This window comes from Mustela erminea, chromosome 11 (assembly GCF_009829155.1).
Source record: "Mustela erminea isolate mMusErm1 chromosome 11, mMusErm1.Pri, whole genome shotgun sequence".
In the NCBI taxonomy this organism is placed as follows: domain Eukaryota; kingdom Metazoa; phylum Chordata; class Mammalia; order Carnivora; family Mustelidae; genus Mustela; species Mustela erminea.
Window position 1 is genome coordinate 73109459 of NC_045624.1, and position 18789 is coordinate 73128247.

The following is an 18789-nucleotide window of genomic DNA, read 5'->3' on the forward strand; positions in this document are numbered from 1 at the left end:
TAGAGGTGAACTGAAGCTTAGAAAGTCTAAGTAATTCGATAAAGTTGTACAGTTTTTAGAGGTCATGCTGGGGCTTCAACCAAAATCTACACTATCCCAGTTCTCTTTCTGTTGTACTATACCACCTCTGCCACCACATATAAGCAGCCAAAATTTCCTCAGGTTGCATCAGGTTGGGGGGATTCAAGAGAGTAACAGTTAACAGAAACCATCCCACAATTTGGTTTTCCTGAGGTATCAGTTAGCGCATTGGCTAAGCTACTCTGACACAGAGGACCACATATGGTGTTTAAAGAGGTGGTTTCATGGTCAGGTAATAGTCCTGCAATGAGTATTCCAAGTTGGTTTTTCTCTCCACGAGGTCATTCAGGCACCCTGACTGCTTCCATCTGGTTGCCCTGCTTTCTCCTAGGGCACTGTTCTTGGCATCATGGTTGAAGGATGGCCTAGGAATATCCATCATCCAGTTGCAGAAAGGGAGAGTGCAAGTCCAAAGCAATGGTTTGCTACTAGGAATTGAGGCAGAAGTTGCCCAGTCACTTCCACTCACATTCTATTGATGATAATTTACCCAGATGGCAAGGTAGGCAGGAAGATGCAGGCTCTGGCTGCATGCGGCTGGGTGGCCGCATGTTAAGATGTATTAGCATGGGAAAGGGCAGCAAATTTTGGTGAACAACCGGAAGTCTCCACCACCTTCTTGCCTCCAACTCTGATCTTTATGTTCATACCAGACTTGGGAACTTTGATTTCTTCCTTCATTGGGCTTACTGTCTTCCACATTCTGAAGCCTGTCTGAAGGTTCAGGGTAAACTTGTTATTCACAGCTCAGTCTTACACTGGAGGCTGTTAGTACCAAAGAGAGCTCTTGTGTATCTCGACCATGAGCAGCCTTGTGTAGAAGTTCACTTACGTGGTCTTCTTATTGGACCTCCAGGTATGCTGGACATGGGGAATACTCAGTGGGAACACCACTTGGTTCCACCATGGGACTCCCTACTACCCTAGAATTGATTTTTCTTTTTAATTAAAAAAATTACCCGGGTGCCATAACTGAAAACCAATACTCAAGGTACCAAGAAGGCAAATTTATATGATGTATGTCATTTATATTTCTAAGAGTGGAGTATTTGTGCACAATGATCCAGAACCACTTAGCAGCTTTTCCAGTTTCTCACAGCATCTTGTGCTGAATTCTATAATATAAAGTCTAACTTAAATAGTCACTTAAAAGATTTTTGTAAAGAGGACATCTGGCTGGCTCAGTCAGTGGGGCATCCTACTCTTGATTTCAGGGTTGTGAGTACAAACCAACACCGGCTATAGAGATTACTTAAAAAAAAAGATTCTTGCCAAGAAATTGCGGTTAGAAGATGAATATTCACAAGGAAAGCCTAAACTGACAAAAAGAAGGTGAAAGAGCTGGCGTGTTTTGTTGCTGTCTTTTATTTTTACTTTTCCCAACTTCATTGAGATATAATTCACATATAACATGCAGTTATATGAGATGTACAATGTAATAAGATGTATATACATATATACATATATTTTTTTTCACATGAACTTATATAGTTAACATTTTTTTTCGTGGTGAGAATTTTCAAGATCTATTCTCTTAGCAACATTCAAATATATAATACAGTAATACAGTGTTTTTTAAAAGATTTTATTTATTTATTTGATAGACAGAGATCACAAGTAGGCAGAGAAGCAGGCGGGGTGGGGTGGGGGGACAGGCTAACTGCTGAGCAGAGCCTGATGTGGAGCTCAATCCCAGGACCCTGAGATCATGACCTGAGCCGGAGGCAGCGCCTTAACCCACTGAGCCACCCAGGCACCCCTATAATACAGTATTGTTAAGTACAGTTACCATGCTGTACATTACATTCCCAGGACTTTATTCATCTTATAACTGGAAGTTTGTGTTTTTGACGACTTTCATTCATTCCACACCTCCCCACCCCTGCACTGATACTTGGCAACCACCAGTCTATTTTCTGTTTCTATGACTTCAGTTTTTTCAGATTCGACATGTAAGTGAGATCTTGCTTGTATTTGTCTTTCTCTCTCTTACTTATTTCACTTAGCCTAATGCTCTCAAGTTTCATATATGTTGTCATAAATGGCAGTTTCCTTCTTTTTAATCCCTGAATAATATTCCAGTTTGTGTATTTGTGTGTATACAAGTCTATATATCAAATACATAATATATAATATAATCATGTAATTAATACTATATATTATGTATGTATATATATATAATATATATGATATATATCACATTTTCTTTATTCATCTTTCAACAGACACTTAGGTTGTTTCCCTGTCTTGACTATTATAAAAAATACTGAAATGAGCATGGGGTACAGATAGCTCTTCAAGATGATGACTTTAGGGGTACCTGGGTGCCCTAGTGGATTAAAGCCTGTGCTTTCAGCTAAGGTCATGATCTCAGGGTCCTGGGATCAAGCCCCACATTGGGCTCCTTGCTCAAGCAGGGAGCCTGCTTCCCCCTCTCTCTCTGCCTGCCTCTCTGCCTACTTGTCATCTCTGTCAAACAAATAAATAAAATCTTAAAAAAAAAAAGATGGTGACTTTATTTCCTTCAGCTATATACCCAGATGTGCAATTGCCGAATCATATGGTAGCTCTATTTTGAATTTGTTTAGGAATTCACCATATTGTTTTTTATAGAGGCTGCACCAGTGAACATTCCCAGCGGTGTATAAGGGTTCCCTTTTCTCCACTTCCTTGAGCTGGCATCTTTTCTTACTCCAAGTTAAATCTCCTTGTCAGTTTCATTTCAAAGTAATTTTTAAGAAGCTATCCAGAAGAATATTTGAAATGTGAATGTATGTCCAGCATAGATAATGACAAATTTCACCTTATTATCTTGAGATATTATCCTCTGATTGTATGTATGTTCTTATATCTATAAGTATATGAGGGATATATATATTGATATATATATCAATATATATATTGATGTGTGTGTGATCAAAAACTGGAGAAACCTTTATTATAGGGAAGGGAGAACATGGAAAAGTTCAATAGGAGAAACAGGAGACAAAGAAACTTCTTGTGCACTTTCTTTACCTCCTACTCAACTTTCTCTGCTAGACCGTAACCTGTTGGGAGCCAGGACCATTTCTTTTCACTTGACTTCTCAGGCTCCCTAAAGAACATAGTATATAGTGAAGAGCTAATAAACTGCTTTTCCTTGGAGAGAGTTTAAGAAGAATGTTGTCATAATAATAATAAAACAGTGGAAGTGCTATGAAAAAAAAAGGGTGGGGAGGCACCTGGGTGGCTCAGTGGGTTAAAGCCTCTGCCTTCATCTCAGATCATGGTCCCAGGGTCCTGGAATCGAGCCCCACATCAGGCTCTCTGCTCGGCGGGGAGCCTGCTTCCTCCTCTCTCTCTCTGCCTGGTTGTGATCTCTGTCTGTCAAATAAATAAATAAAATAAAATAAAAGGTAAGGAATAAATGTTGGATTTGACATTTGAGATGACTTTATTAACTGTATGAAATGAATTGAGGGAGGAAGCCAGACTGAGTGTATCAAGGTGGAAATGGGGAACATATTGGATAAGAAAGGAAGGAGACTTAGGGCAACAGTCAGGGAACAGGGTGAGGGAGATTAGATTCTTCTTATAGGCTGAGAAGAGAGCTGTGTAAAGAGAGAGATTGACCAGCTATGAAAAAAGGAGACTAATTGATGGAGTTAGGTGCTGGAGAAAAGTGAACAGAGAGGAAAAGCAGTCCATGGCAGAAAGATTGTCTTTGAGCAGAAGCAGCGACCCTGTTTTCTCGGGGATTAGAAGAAGAGAAATGTGAGATGTACATAGCCTTGTGGAAAGAGGGGCGAAGGACAGTGAGTGAGCTTAGGTTTGATGCCGGTCAGGAAGGGAACGCAAGGAAGGGAAGGGCATGCAAGGTAAGGACACTGAACCTGCAAAAATTGACAAGGTATTCTCTGTCTTCAGTGTCTAACATTTGTTTGGGTAAAATGGGATGAAAAGTTTATGAATACCTGAGTTCACTGGGAAAAGAAATCAGAGCTACTTAGAACCAAGTACAGGGTAATCAAATAAAGTCAGGGGTGCCCCAAATTCAAAGAAGTGATAAAGCAATGCTTTTGGCATTTTGTTGGTTAGGGAAGATACAATGGAGAAGTGGATCTTTTGAACTTGGCCTCCAAAGGGTGAGAGATTTTTTCCCGGGGGCAAAGAAAAGGAAAGGTCTTGTTTTCTCTTCCAAATCAGAAGTGGTTTATATGGATTAAAGTTTTCTTTGGTCTAGCAGCACGTTATGTCCAGAAAAGCTTTATAAACTTAGTGGGGCTCCTTCCCTAGAGCACTGCTCTTTTGGGTAAACCAGAGAATTTCTAACATCGTATATTGGTTGTGATTCCTCAGCGCTTCAAGATTCCTCCCTCCTCACTGAGCTAATGAAGGTGTGAGCTTTCTTCCTGTCTCTAGCCTTTTTCGTAGCTGCCGCTCGAAAAACAAAACAACAAAAAATTGAGTTGAATTCTCCTACCCAGCCCTTGGTCAGCCTGTCAGTCCTGCTTTTGCATGCGGTTAGCTTCCTGAACAGCCCTCCTTTCTGTCCACACACCTCTATTAGAGCTCATTTCTGATCATGCCCTTGTTCGTCACGTAACAGGCGTCTTTCCTACTGCTTGGCAGTGACAGAATCCTTCAGGACCCACCGCGAGCTTCAAGGGGAGAGCGGTCAGTTGGGATCATCCAACACAAAACACCAAAAATAGTTTCAAACAATAGAGCAAGCTCTCTGCACTGTTTCCGTCTGAGAAGGGCTAGGGTTCTTCTTCCAATCAAGGAAACGATTCATCTTCTCAGTGTGGGGGTATTGGAAAGCTCAGACCTCACAGCTTCTGTGGTGTGGATTTGGTGGTGGGCTGCTGTGCCATGTGGCCACACGGTGGCTCCAGAGCCCTTTGTAGTAAAAATGAACTCATCTATTCTGGGGTCTCGGCTGAAGCTGCTTTCTGCTTACATGGTTTCACCAGACTTTTTCATACTCGCTGTAAACAGAGAAGGATGCATTTGTGTGTGTGTGTGTGTGTGTGTGTCTGTGTGATTGTGTTTATATTATGATAGCTTGAGCATATTCCGAGGTCTAAATAATGTCCATGGGGCTGAGAGTAAGCATCAGATTCCGTCTGTTCAGCCTCCTGGATGGGAGTCGGTCTATCATCTATGTTTGCTTATGAGTATATATGTGTGTATCGTTACATCATATCCTTTACTATCTCTACCTACATCTGTATCTAATGTTTCCTGAATTAAATGGTACTAGACTCTTACCATCCATAAATTATTATTTCTTTTAGGGAGGCAAAATTGATGTATGAAATTATACCACTTTCAGGTATACAACATGTTTCGATAGTTGTATGTATTGCAAAATGATCACCACAGTAAGACCGGTTGACATCTGTCACCACATATAGTGATGAAAAATGTTTTTTCTTTTCTTTTTTTTTTTTTTTTTAAGATTTTATTTATGTATTTGACAGAGAGGGATCACAAGTAGGCAGAGAGGCAGGCAGACCTGGGATCATGACCTGAGCCGAAGGCAGAGGCTTTACCCACTGAGCCACCCAGGTGCCTCAAAAAATGTTTTTTCTTATGATGAGAATTTTATGATGAGAATCTTAGCAACTTTCAAGTGTACAATATAGTGTTATTAACTATAGTAACCACACTATACGTGACATGCCTGTGGCTTATGTATTTTATAATTAGAAATTTGGACCTTTTGACCCCTTACTCCCCTTTTCCACCCCCCACCAACTGCTGGCAGCCACCAATCTGTTCTCGTATCTATGAGCTCAGTTTTTTGTTTTTGTTTTTTGTTTTGTTTTGTTTTTTTAGATCACACATGTGAGTGAGCGCATACAGTATTTGTCTTTCTCTAACTAACTTACTTCACTTAGCATCATGCCCTCAAGATCTATCCATGTTGCTGTACATGGCAAGATTTCATTCTTTTTTTTTTTTAAACAAGCTCTGGACAGTTTAACTAAAGAAAAATATTTGCACAACTTACTTTTCACCAGTCTTTTCTGGCATGCTTCTAATGATATCAGAATTATCTGGCTTAATGATAGCCAGAGTGCATGTTATTTCCCACATGCTGTGTCCAGCTCAATATTATTGCCACTGTGGCAATGGATACCAGTTTTGGCCAACAGGGCGTATTATTCTGTTTCAGATTTCCTTAAGGCTGGGCTGTTGTTGGTGAGAATGACCACTTTAGCTTGTCATTTCTAATCATTTTCAGAGTCTGCTTGTATCCCACTGAGTACTTTCCACTTTTCTTAATCAGTTGGCGCCTAGAGTTGATCAGCCCCAGTGACTTTTTTACCTTCTTTATGGCCCCCATCTTCCTGCCTTAGGTGCAGGGCAGCCCCAGCCAAGAGCAGCCACCAAGATGGCCAGAGTGAGACAGGAAAGGGAGCCCACTAAGATTTCATTCCTTTATATTACTGAATAATATTTCATTGTATACACACACACACACACACACACACACACACACACACACATACACTCTGCACTTTCTTTATTCAGTCATCCTTCAATGGCCACTTAGGTTGTTCCCCTGTCTTGACCATTGTAAATAATGCTGCAATAAATATGGGGGTGCATATGTTTTTTTGAATGAGGGGCATTGTTTTCTTCAGAAACATATCCCAGAGTGGAATTGCTGGATCACATGGTATTTCTACCTGTAATTTTTAAAAATTTTTTTAAAAGATTTTATTTATTTATTTATTTGATCGAGATCACAAGTAGGCAGAGAGGCAGGCAGAGAGAGAGGAGGAAGCATGCTCCCTGCTGAGCAGAGAGCCTGATGTGGAGCTTGATCCCAGGACCCTGGAATCATGACCTGAGCCAAAGGCAGAGGCTTTAATCCACTGAGCCACCCAGGCGCCCCTACCTGTAATTTTTTGAGGGACTGCCATACTCTTTGCCCTAGTGGCTGCACCAATTGACATTCCCACCAACAGTGCTTACGAGTTCCCTTTGCTCCAGGACATCCTTGCCAACACTTGTTGTTTCTTGTCTTTTCTGTAATAGCCATTCTAACAGCTGTGAGGTGATGTAAGTTATCTTGCTTAATCTGTACAAACCCCTTGAAAATAGGTACTTCTTTCATTTTACAAATCAAGAAATTGATGCTTAGAGAAAAATAACCTCTTGAAGTGTACAAAGCCTTTTTATTCTTTACAAACACAATGCGATGCTTTTGATAGTTCCTTTAACTTTCACAACATCTTAGTGATATATATGCATAGAGAAATGGGAGAGTTTATAGTCAATTGATTAAATAGGGAAGAAAGTCTCAGTGACCAAAGTGTTTGTCTCTGGTTCCTGACCTGCTGAATTTTAGTTGCTTTGAGTGTGGTGATTTTGTCCTTGGTCAAAGTAGACACCTCACACCCACTCTTCTGTTACAGTGGAAAAGTACAACTCCTGGCACAGGCTACTGTAGGATGAAAGAAATCACTCCTTTCTCCCAAGAGATTTAACATCCCCACGTAAACCTCAGGCATTACTCAAAGGATTTGCCAAAGAATCCATGAATAGCAGCCATGAGCTGAGACATTGTGAGATCACCCACGTGATCCTTTTATTCTGGTCACCATGGCCAAGGACTTCATATCAGGTGTTTAATGGCCCCTTTATTGTATATACTGGAATGTAGTGATCAGAGGTAGAGTAAAGAAAAAACTGTCTAACTCAGGTTCATGGCCTATAACATGAGAAAATAATTTACCCTATTTCATAAGGTAGGTGTCAGTGTTCAATGAGGAAATGAATGTAAACTGTATGACCCATAGAAAGGGTGCCATGGATTTTGCCATTATTGTTGGGGAATAATGGGTGGTGTTGTTGAATAAAGGCAAGGAACTGTCAGAAGGAGGAAGGAAAGGGCCGACTGAAGGAAGGAAGGCAGGCCAGATACACGAGGGAATGGTGGGTTAAGAATGGGGGCCCTTGGTGGCCTCTGCAGGCTGTAGAAGCTGTTAGTTCCTCAGTCCCGGTAACAGCCAGCCCCAAAGTCATAGACTTTCTGGTAGGATACTTAGAAATCATCTAATTTAACCGGGATGCATGAAAGGAAAGTGAATTCTGGGACTCACTCAATGTCAGCTGGCAGCACCTCCTGGCCTAAGATCCAGAACTCCTGACTTTGGTTCTGGTGTTGTTTTACCACTGCTCACACTGCTTTATGTTCTGGATATTTGCAAGCATGAGACCGAGATAGATTTTTGTCTCTATTATATGGGTTCCCTTCAGAGCTATGAGTTGCTGAAATAACACCATATGGAACTGGGGGAGGGCGAGGTATTATAACTTTAAATCAAAAGGACAACTCACGTGGAGACTTAGTTCTCCTTGGCATAAACTCCTCAAGCTCATGGTGCATTCAGTATACCTCTTCCTACAAAGGTTACGTATAATGTGATTTTTCCCTGTTAGGTGAGAATTATGATTTCTTTTGTATGTGACCTCTTCAAGATGCTTTCTATTATCTTTGCTTATGATATAACCTTATAGAGACTTATTTCTCAGTAAGATCCCCAATATGAAAAGCAGTAACTTGATTTTATTGGCTAATATATTTTCCATAGAGTTATGCTTTCTGAAATCTTCCTTAGAGAAAAAAAAATTTTACTTATGTAGGTGTATTACCATCTATCTTTTGTATACATAGCTACTGGACAAAAGGAAGTAGAGAGTAGTTCTTTGAATAGCTTCTCAAGTTTTAGAGGCTGTTAAAATAGAAGGACCATTTCCTTTAAAACTACATCGAAAATTTTATTTGTGGGCCCAGACATAGAATCACTGTGCCATTTTATTGGTTCATTTTTATATGTTGTTAATGAGATTTTTCATTTCACTATTCAAAGAAGTATCTTTTAGAAAAGATTATTCCTTCCCTCCCATTCTCAAATACACTTATCAATATGGGTGAAGACAAAAATTAGAACTGTGATAATGCTAAGTTAAAACATTATATTTGCTGTGGCTTCTGATGACAAAAGTACTGTTTATTGAGTGAAATGTGGAAATTATAGAATAGAAAGAAGAAAGTTAAAATGAATGGTAATTTCATCAAGCAAGTAGAGTTATTCTTCTGTTGAGAATTTGGTGTACGCCTTTCTAGAGAAAGATGATTATTGTTACATGTGAGGAGGATTACAGTAGATACTGCTGTTTTTGAGTTGTATAATCATTACTCAGTTTCTTGGAATCTCAAAGCAGTATCTTATTAGAAGGAGGTGTGGTCTAAAGCGAAACAGTGGTGAGTGTAGAAAACAGAAATAGAGTAATTTCTTTCTGATGAAAAGCTCTGGACATGTGACTGTTTCTGTGGGTTCCGGTGATTTTTGCTGATATGGAATTCCAAGATTTCAAAGTGTCTGAATGATTGAAACCAAGAGACAGGGCGTAAAAAAGGAAGGGGAAGGAAAATACTAGCTTTCTTGATAAGTCAACTATGGTGTTTACATGGAACGGAGTGTGTTGGTTCAGTTTTTGTGGTTTAATCTATTGAAATAGCTGTTTTCATCAGTGGTGCCCTTAAAAACCCCTTTAGGATGACAGTTTTTGCCTCTTCAAACAATGCTACAATAAATATCCTTATATTGATATTCTTATGCACTGGCCCTTTATTTCTATGTGATTGATATCCACGCAGGGGATTTCTGGGTCTGAGGCTATATGAATTTAAATTTAACTGATAATGGCAGATTGTTTCTTAAAAACACTCTTAATGACTCACATTTCTGCTAGTTGTGCCTTCTCCTGACAGCACCACCGAAGTTGACTTCAGTAAAGAAAAACTGCAAATCTAATTTAAATACAAACTCATAATATGGCTACTCTAATTTGTTTTTCTCTAATTACCTGCAAGTTCAAGTGTATCTTCATAGATTACTTGTTATTTCTTCACTGATTTTGGTAGGGCATCTTTCACATATATAACAATTTATTTTTATAAAGTCAAATAAATCTACCTTCTTAAAAAACCTTATTTTTGTTATTTTTTTCTTAAAATTTTTTATCCCGTATTGTATATTTAAGTCTTTAATGTAGCTTAAATTTATTTTCATATATTGTTTAGATAGGGGTAGGATTTCATTTTCTCTCAGATGAGTGGTCATTTGCGCCAAGCTCTTCTTTGCTACAGAATTTAAATATCACCTTTTTCATAATTAAGTTACTATATAGTGAGATCTACTTGGGTTTAGCTTTTTTTGTGTTTTACTATTTATCCTTTCCAACACCAATGACAAATTGAGTTGAATACATTGGTTTAACAGAGACCGATTTTTGCCTAACTTAGGTAGGCAAAAATTGCTCCACGTTCTAAAACTACCTCCTGTCATAAAGATACAAGAAAATCTGGAGCGCCTGGGTGGCTCTGTCCGTTAAGCATCTGACTCTTGATTTTGGCTCAGGTTATGATCTTGGGGTGGTGGGACTGAGACCCACAATGGGCTCTGTGTTCAGCCGGGAGCTTAAAATTCTCTCTCTCCTACTACCGATGCCCACTACCCCCCTTGATCTCTCTCTCTCTCTTATAAATAAATACATCTTAAAAAAGAAAAGATACAAGAAAATTTACTCTCCCTTTGGGGAAGGCCAATTAGCAAAAACAAGTGGCCTATAATCCCCTCACCTGTGTGTTAAAGCCTCTCCAAAATTTGTTTCAGTGGAGTTGAGCTGGACTTAGTTCTGGTTTCTCTTGCATGTTGCCATGGCCTTGAATAAAGTCTTCTTTGCCTGTTCAACTTTGTCTGGTACATTTTTCCTTTGATAGAGCTTTATCTTTTTGTTCTGGAAAATTTCCTCAACTGTTTGTTGAGGAGGAGACCTTATTCTTTCATGGTTCTACAGGGACCCAGGTTTTTTTATTGTTTGTTTGATCTTGTGTCTCTCCCTTCCCTGAGGGCCTTGGAATCCTCTGGATCTCTGAATCAAGCTAGCAGATAGGAAAAAAGAGAGAGGATCACCTTGGGAGGTTTTCATGGGTCAGGCCTAGAACTGGTATACATCATTACATTTATTTCCCATTGGCCAAACTCAGTCATGCCTAAATACAAGCAAGTTGGAAAAATGTAGTCTAGCATGTGTCCAGGAGGAGAAAAAGAGGGTTTTGTGAATATGAAGAGACTTTTTTGATCATTTTCTCTGCTGGCCACTTAGGATGTGTCTCATATTCCTCCTACACATAGAACATATCACCTCCCACACCTCCCCAGGGCAGACGGTCTATCTGGTCACTACATCCAGTTCTGAGTTTGGGATTTCTGAGTGATACGCAGTCCCCCTATGAGGGCAGGATATGACTACTCGTGAAGCACTGACATATACACAAGGAAGAAAAGTTGTCTGCTCTTCCTACCAGCATGGTGATGGTGGAGCAGGGATGGGATAAACACAGAGAAAACTCGAAAACTCTACTCAGGAAAAGAAAAGCAAAAAAAACAAAAAAAACAAAAAAAGAATGGAGACATACAACAATCTCTGATCCATAGATTCTGAAGTTCTGTTAAGCAAGCATTATAAAGGTGTCCTTGCCTCAGGATGAAGAAATTCCTTGTGTTGCTCATTTTGCTTTTGGAGAGCAATTTCCTCGATACCATTCCTCATGGCCCCTGGCTCTCCTTCCGGGAGGTTCTTTCTCCTCCATTACCTTTTATGTTCACATCAGACACAGACTTTAATGAGTCTGCCTTCTTTGGGAGTGGGTGTAGCTCTCATTGTCCCTTCCTTCTGGAGGGTTGTATGAATATTTTTCCGAATCAGGTTTCTTTAAACCAGCCTCAGGATTTCATTGGCAGTACTACCAAAATTTTGGTGGTTTTTGATCAAAAAGTTACTTTCAGTAAGCTCCAAATACTGGTGACCACTCACACAGATTTTCCTTAGAACATAATTTTCAGCCCTTCCCTGTGTATTTCTTCACTCTCACATTGCTCAACTTAAGAATGACTGCTTTGAGTTGTGGCTTGGTTGGAAGATGGCGCACTTATTTTGTATCTGCTGCAAAGCTGAATTCCCTCGCTTAGCTGAAAAGTCTCCTTGGATTTTGTTGCTTAAGGTATTTTAAAATCTTATTTCTTAATATTTGATGAAAGAAGAGACAGATTTTCCAACCCTGTAAAGCATTCTGACTTTGGATTCTATCCTTTTCTGTTATTGCTTGAAAACCAGACAAATTCTTACCTGAGCTCATCTTCTACATGTAATACCTTGCTGACAGCAGGAAATAGTAGCCGTTATATATGATCTACCACTTTCCAGCCACTTCCTCTGGAGCTCCAGACTTGTAGGCAGGGGCCTACCTTTCAAGTTATCATAGACAGCAGTTTTAGCAAATATTTTACCTGGCATTGCAAGGGTCTCTGGCCTTCCAGACTCTCATGTTTGTTTACCTGAACTTCATGTCAACCCCACACATTTGAGGGTTTTTTTTTTTTTTTTTGTAGCTTTGTTTTGTTATAAGAGCTCCCCACTTCAGGGTGATAGGTCCTATGGAAACTAGGATAAAGAATATTAGCTGTTATAATAGACAAATTCCCAAATCACAATGGCTTAACACAGTAAAAGTCCATACTTTGCTTACTCCAAATGTAATGTAATGTTCAGTATGTAGTTTTCTATATGGTTATTTAGGGAGCTGGAAGACTTATTTATTTAGGCCAAAATCTAGCCACATGCCACACTACATGGATATATCTTTGAGCTTTTAGATAATAGCCACTTGAGAAAAACCTGACATCTTCCCCCATCACTCTTTCATTCAACCTCTGCCTTCATGCTGAAAAGCAAAGGAACGTCCTCCTCCATGTCATCTTCTCTCCCTTACCCTTGAGGAGTTCAGTGAGGAAAACTGGCCTATCAACAGAGACATGACAATACCATGTGGTGAGGACAATAAAAGTGATGGGAGCAAAACAATGGGGAGTAGGGATTTTGAGCACTCATTCACCAGAATGGCACTGTCCTCTGAGAACTCTTTCATCTGTATCAAATGTAGAAAAGTCTAAAGCAACTTACTGCCATTCAAAACAGAGAGAGTTTAACAGGAATTCAGGCTGCCATCTTGCATCAGTCCAAAGGACATCATTCACAATTCCCCATGTGGTTGCGTGCCCTGGAGTTGTGTGACAGAATGATGTACTGAAATCTGATTGACACCTATCACTGCATGTATTTAAGGTGTACAAGATGTTGATTTGATTCACTTACATGTTGCACAGTGATTACCACTGTGGTGCTAGCTAACACCTTTCATTGTGTTATGTAATTACCATTTCTTTTTTTTGTGGTGAGAACATTTCAAATCTACTCTTTCAGCAGACTTTCAAGAGATAATATGGTATTATTAATTATAATCACCATGCTGTACATTAGATGCCCAGAACTTATTAATCTTTTAACTGGAAGTTTATACTTTTTGACCAATGTCTCCCCATTTCCCAACTCTCCAGCATGGCAACCACACTCTAGTCTTTATAACTATGAGTTTGGCTTTTTTAGATTCCACATATAAGGAATATCATACCATATTTGTCTTTTGCTGGTCTTACTTATTTCACCTTAGGGAGTCAGGCTATTTCAATTTTATGGCCTTGAAATTTATGCTGGATCCATTGCATCTGGTTGGCCAAAAGGGGACAAATGTATGGGAAATTATGATGAGAGGCACTCATCACTCTCACTCACATTCTAATGGCTGGAACTCAGTCACATGGTTGTATCTCCTTGCAAGGGAGATTGGTAGATATTGTTTAGCTGTGTTCTAGAAGGAAAAGGAAAACTGATTTTGGTGAACACATAGCAGTAACTGCCACATCTTTTATTTTCCTTCTTCAGAGAATAAACCTCCAGTCTTCTGCTGGGGGTTGGGTGGGGTGAGGAGGCAATCTTCTGTCTGTTCTGATTGGAGTTGCGATCTGTTTCCACCCTCCCCCCTACCCTGCCCCTGCTCTAGGGAGATATAATAGACATCTAACACTGTGTAAGTTTAAAGTATACAAGGTGATGATTGATACCCATATATGTTATTAAGTGGTAAACATAGTAAGGTTAGTTATCATATCCAACACCTCACATAGATAGATTTTTTTTTTTTTTTTTTTTTTTTTAGTAATGAGAACTTTCAAGAAGTACTTTCTTAGCAACTTTCAAATGAAGAATACAGTATTATTAAGTGTAGTCCCTGTGCTGTATATTATATCCCAGAACCCATTGTTGGGGAAAATCGTTGAGAAGACCTGACCACCAGTTGACCTGTGAGCTGGACCTTGGCAACTGAAGGCTCTTCACCCCTCCCCTATCCTTGAAATGTGGATTCCCTTGCTTTCCCTGCTCCTGAAGGCTGCTCCGAGGACATAACCTTGAGATGGTGATGTGGTGTTGAAACCATCTGGCTGGGGCTGGCCATTATATGTGACTGAACCCAGTTAAGACCTCTATATAAATGTTCAACATTTGGTGACAGGTGCAGAGATCTACATGTCTTGCTGCTGCCCAAGACAAGGTTTGCTTGTGAGTTCCCTTTGCTTTCTGAAACGGCTGTCTACCAACCTGCAATGTTTGTGTCTTTCTTTGGTATCTCCCCACTATCTACACGGGGGGACTAGTTTCAGATTATACCTGGGAAGCTCCTGAGGAGCTTGCTATCCAAAACATATTCATCTTATAACTGAAAGATTAACCTTTGAACACATTTGTCCATTTCTCCCACCTCCCCCTGTCCATGAGAACCACCAGTCTACTCGTTCTGTGAATTCAGTTAGATTCCATATATAAGTGGGGTCATACAGCAGTTGTTTTTCTCTCTCTTATTTCACTTTGCATAATGTCCTCAAGGTCCACCCATGTTGTAAATGGCAGGATTGCTGGGCTTTTTGTTTTATTTTATTTTTTTTTATGGCTGAATAATAGTCCTGTGTGTGTGTGTGTGTGTGTGTGTGTGTGTGTGTGTGTTTATTCTTTATTCTCACATTTTCTTTACTCATTCATCCATTAATCGGCACTTAGGTTGTTTTCAGGTTTTGGCTTCTATAAATAATGATGCAATAAATATGGGAGTGCAGATATCTCCTTGAGATAGTGATTTCTTTTCCTTCAGATATAGACCCAGAAGTGGAATTGCTGGATCATATGATAGCCTGGACTTTGTGATCAGGTAGGATTGGAGGTTATTCTCTGCCATTGGATAGAACTGAGAATTTGCTTCCCTGACTGCCTGGGGCTATAGAACAGACTCCATAGCAGGTTTAGCCCATTGGCTAGGGACCCGAATTGGGGAAAATTGCCAACCAAGCTCTGGCCAGACTAGGCCACTGCCTCGGTTCTTCAGATGGACAGAGCTGCTGGCTGAAATCTCTGCTTAGGCATAGTTGAGAGAAAGAATGTGGTCCTCCAAGATCTGAGCACTGGTTGCAATAACTCCTTCTCTGTCTGATCTCTAGTGGTCTGGCCCTGCAGATTCTCTCAGTGATCCTCCTGATGAAAGACCTGAGTGGACCTCCTGAGAAGTATCCTGCATGCAATGCTGGGGCAGCTGGATGTCCTCTCTGGGTTCTGTTTTCACACTGGAGAAATCATAGGCTCAAGGGGGCCCTCTCCTCATGGTGTTGTGCTGGCCTGGAGGAGGGGCAGTGAGGTAAAAATGAAACTGCTGGTTTTACCCTTTTACCGTGGCCCTTCTTGACCCTATCACCCAGGGATGTGTCTCAGCTTTACCCCCAGGTTCTGGGATTTTCACAGTGGTGTCTTGTCTATAGATAGTTGGTAGTTGGTCTTCTCGTGAGGGGTACTGAAGACAGAAATGACCTATGTTGCCATCTTGATGATGTCACCTTTCTTGTTTCTTTCTTTCTTTTAAAAATATTTTATTTATTTATTTCACACACACACACACACAGCACAAGCAGGGAGAGAAGCAAGCAGAGGGAGAGGGAGAAGCAGGCTCCCTACTGAGTAAGGAGCCCGATGCAGGACTTGATCCCATGATGCTGGGATCATGACCTGAGCTGAAGGCAGATGCTTAACCAACTGACCCACCCAGTCTCCTTCTCTCTCTTGCTTCTTGAATAGACTTGCAACCAATCCACTTTAGTCCCCATTCAGCCCTTCTTCCAGAGATAAGCGTTGTCACCAATTCTGATCCTTAGGGGATTTAATAGTATAAATTGGTTTGTTTTAGCTTTCCTCAATACTGACAAAAATTCATGTTCTCAGGTCTGAAACATGACTGACAAAACATCATCTGCTTTCTAGCTTCTAAGATTTTGTTGCTCTTACGTGCTGTTCCATTATCCCTGTTTTTGTAGGTTTGAGATTTGCAAAAAATTCCCGTGAATGCAAGTTAGTAAGCTTTCAGGAAGAGTCAGGAGTAGACCCATTTGTTTAATCCACCTCTTTCCCCCCATCAGCACTTTCTTTTTATAATTTTCTTGAATATCATTTTCTATCTTTCAAGGGAATGGCCTAATGCATTTTGGTATATTAATAGCCTAGGTATATATCCAATAAAAAGAATATTAACTCCTTTCCATGCAACTTGGAGTGATTTCCAATATATTATGTTAAAGAAAAACTAGAACAGGACAGTGGTTAAAACAGTGAAACCAGATTTTATCCAGGAACTATTATAATAGGGGGAGAAATCCCTCCATATGGAACTGGGCTCAATTAGTAATATGGCATGAACAAGTGGGAATTTATAGGCAAGGAGCTGGGTGGGACCAGTGGATGAAAAAATCATTAAGAGGAAACATTAGGAGTAAGGGGGCATTCTGTCTATACCAACTTCACAGGACTCTTGCTGAAGGCAGCCAAGGTGATCAGATATCTGAGGTAGGGGACGAGGCATCTCCTCATATATTACAGAATCAGATAACTAGTGTATATTTGCTATAAACTGACTTAGGATTCTTTCTAAAACTGGGCTATGTAACAGGACAGACACTGAAGTTCAAGGGCAAAGTCTGGCTGAAAAGAGGGCTTAGCAGAGCCTAACTAAAGTTTAGTCAAGGAAAGAATCTTTGTCTACTGTTAAATGACTACATAAAGATGTGTGTGTACGTGTGTGTGTGTGTGTGTATGTGTGTGTAAAACATATAATTACATAACTACAGGAAAGGATTTTAACATTGGCTACCAGGCTGGGGGGAGGAGGCTTGTGTGTGGGAGGAGAAAATTCAACTACCTAAAGAGAGATGTCCACAAAAATAGCATTTGTGTGGTAATTCCATTTCTTTAAAATTTATAGTGTATGTGACTATGTGTCTAAAGACGTTCTTGAAAGACTGCTTAATATATACTAATTATGATATGGCAGATAAAAGATGGCCAAGAATATCTTGATGGCCCTCCTGTCAAGATGTGGACATCCATGAACTCTCCCCTCATATCTGGACAGACTCAGTGACTGGTTTGACTGGCAGAACATAGCAGAAGTGAAGCTCCACCACTTTCCAGGTTTAGCTTGAAGAGAGTGGCAGCTTCCACTTTCTTCTTTTGGAGCACTTTCCCTTGGAGCCTTGTGCCACCATGAGAGAAGTGTGACGACCCTGAGGCCCTAGAAGATGAGGAGCCATGTGGAGAGAGAGGTCACTGTGCCAGACATATGAGTGAAAGAACTATCTTGGGAGTGAAAAGGTTTATGAAGACATGCTTGAAAGAATACTTAAAATATTAATTGTATTATCTCTTAATATGGAGATTTCAGATGATTGACTTTTTTTGCTCATCTCAAAAGAGGTAGTGTAGTGTAAGAATTGAAAACATTTATTTTGGAGCCAGATTACTTGGGTTCAAATACCGTGTCTGTCACTAACTGTTTAATCTGGGGCAAGTTAACTAGCCTCATGTGCCTCAATTTACTCATTTGTAGAATGGAGATAATAATAGTACCTGCCTGATGAGGTTGTTGTGAGGATTGAATGAACTAATCCATGCAGAGCACTTAGAGAAGTGCCACTGAATGTGAACCACCATTAGAAATAAATGTGTTGTTCCAATTATTTCCCTGAGCCTGTGGAGAAAAGATACCAAGAATGGTAATATGGACACACACTTCCCTTCATTCTTAATAGATTCTTTGTTAATGAACCCAATATATAGTATATAGGCTTAAGGAAGTAGGGATAAATTCTCATGTAAGGAATTTTGAGGTTTGTTTTATTCCTTACGTATAAAGTGCACAATTGATACCTAAAAGAGAGTGATATACAGCTAAATTTAGTGTACTTGGTACATATTAGACTAAAGCAAGAAGGAGACACAACCCATGGAGCTGCAAGAGGAAAATTAGGGCTGGACTGGAAAACTCGTTGAGGACTAGGAGTGTGACCAACAATGAAAGGGAACTAAAAGAAAATCTTCAAGAAGTTAGGAGTGCCCACCAGTTCCCAGAATTTATGTCCTTTGGAAGGCTAGAGTTCAAGAAGCTCTTTGGATAGATCCCATCTCACCAAAGTTTTAACTCTAGTTTATTGGGGAATATTTTTCTTATGAAATGGAAGTTAAGATAATACAGGAAATAAATGAGAATTATAGGATTCCCTCCATGGCTCGATTTAAAGTACAGCATTATCTGTAGATTCATTTCCCTAAAGCTGTACCAATGCAAGTAAACTAAGTGGAGAGGAAATTCTCCTGATGATACAGGCCAATAAAACCCGCTCTTAATGTATTTTGGATTTGAATAATGCACACTGA

At 39.9% G+C, this 18789-nt stretch overlaps 1 pseudogene; it reads right to left on the reverse strand.

The window, feature by feature from the left end:
• Positions 1 to 6075: 6075 nt before the first annotated feature.
• Positions 6076 to 6415, reverse strand: LOC116569043 (annotated as a pseudogene).
• Positions 6416 to 18789: the final 12374 nt, after the last annotated feature.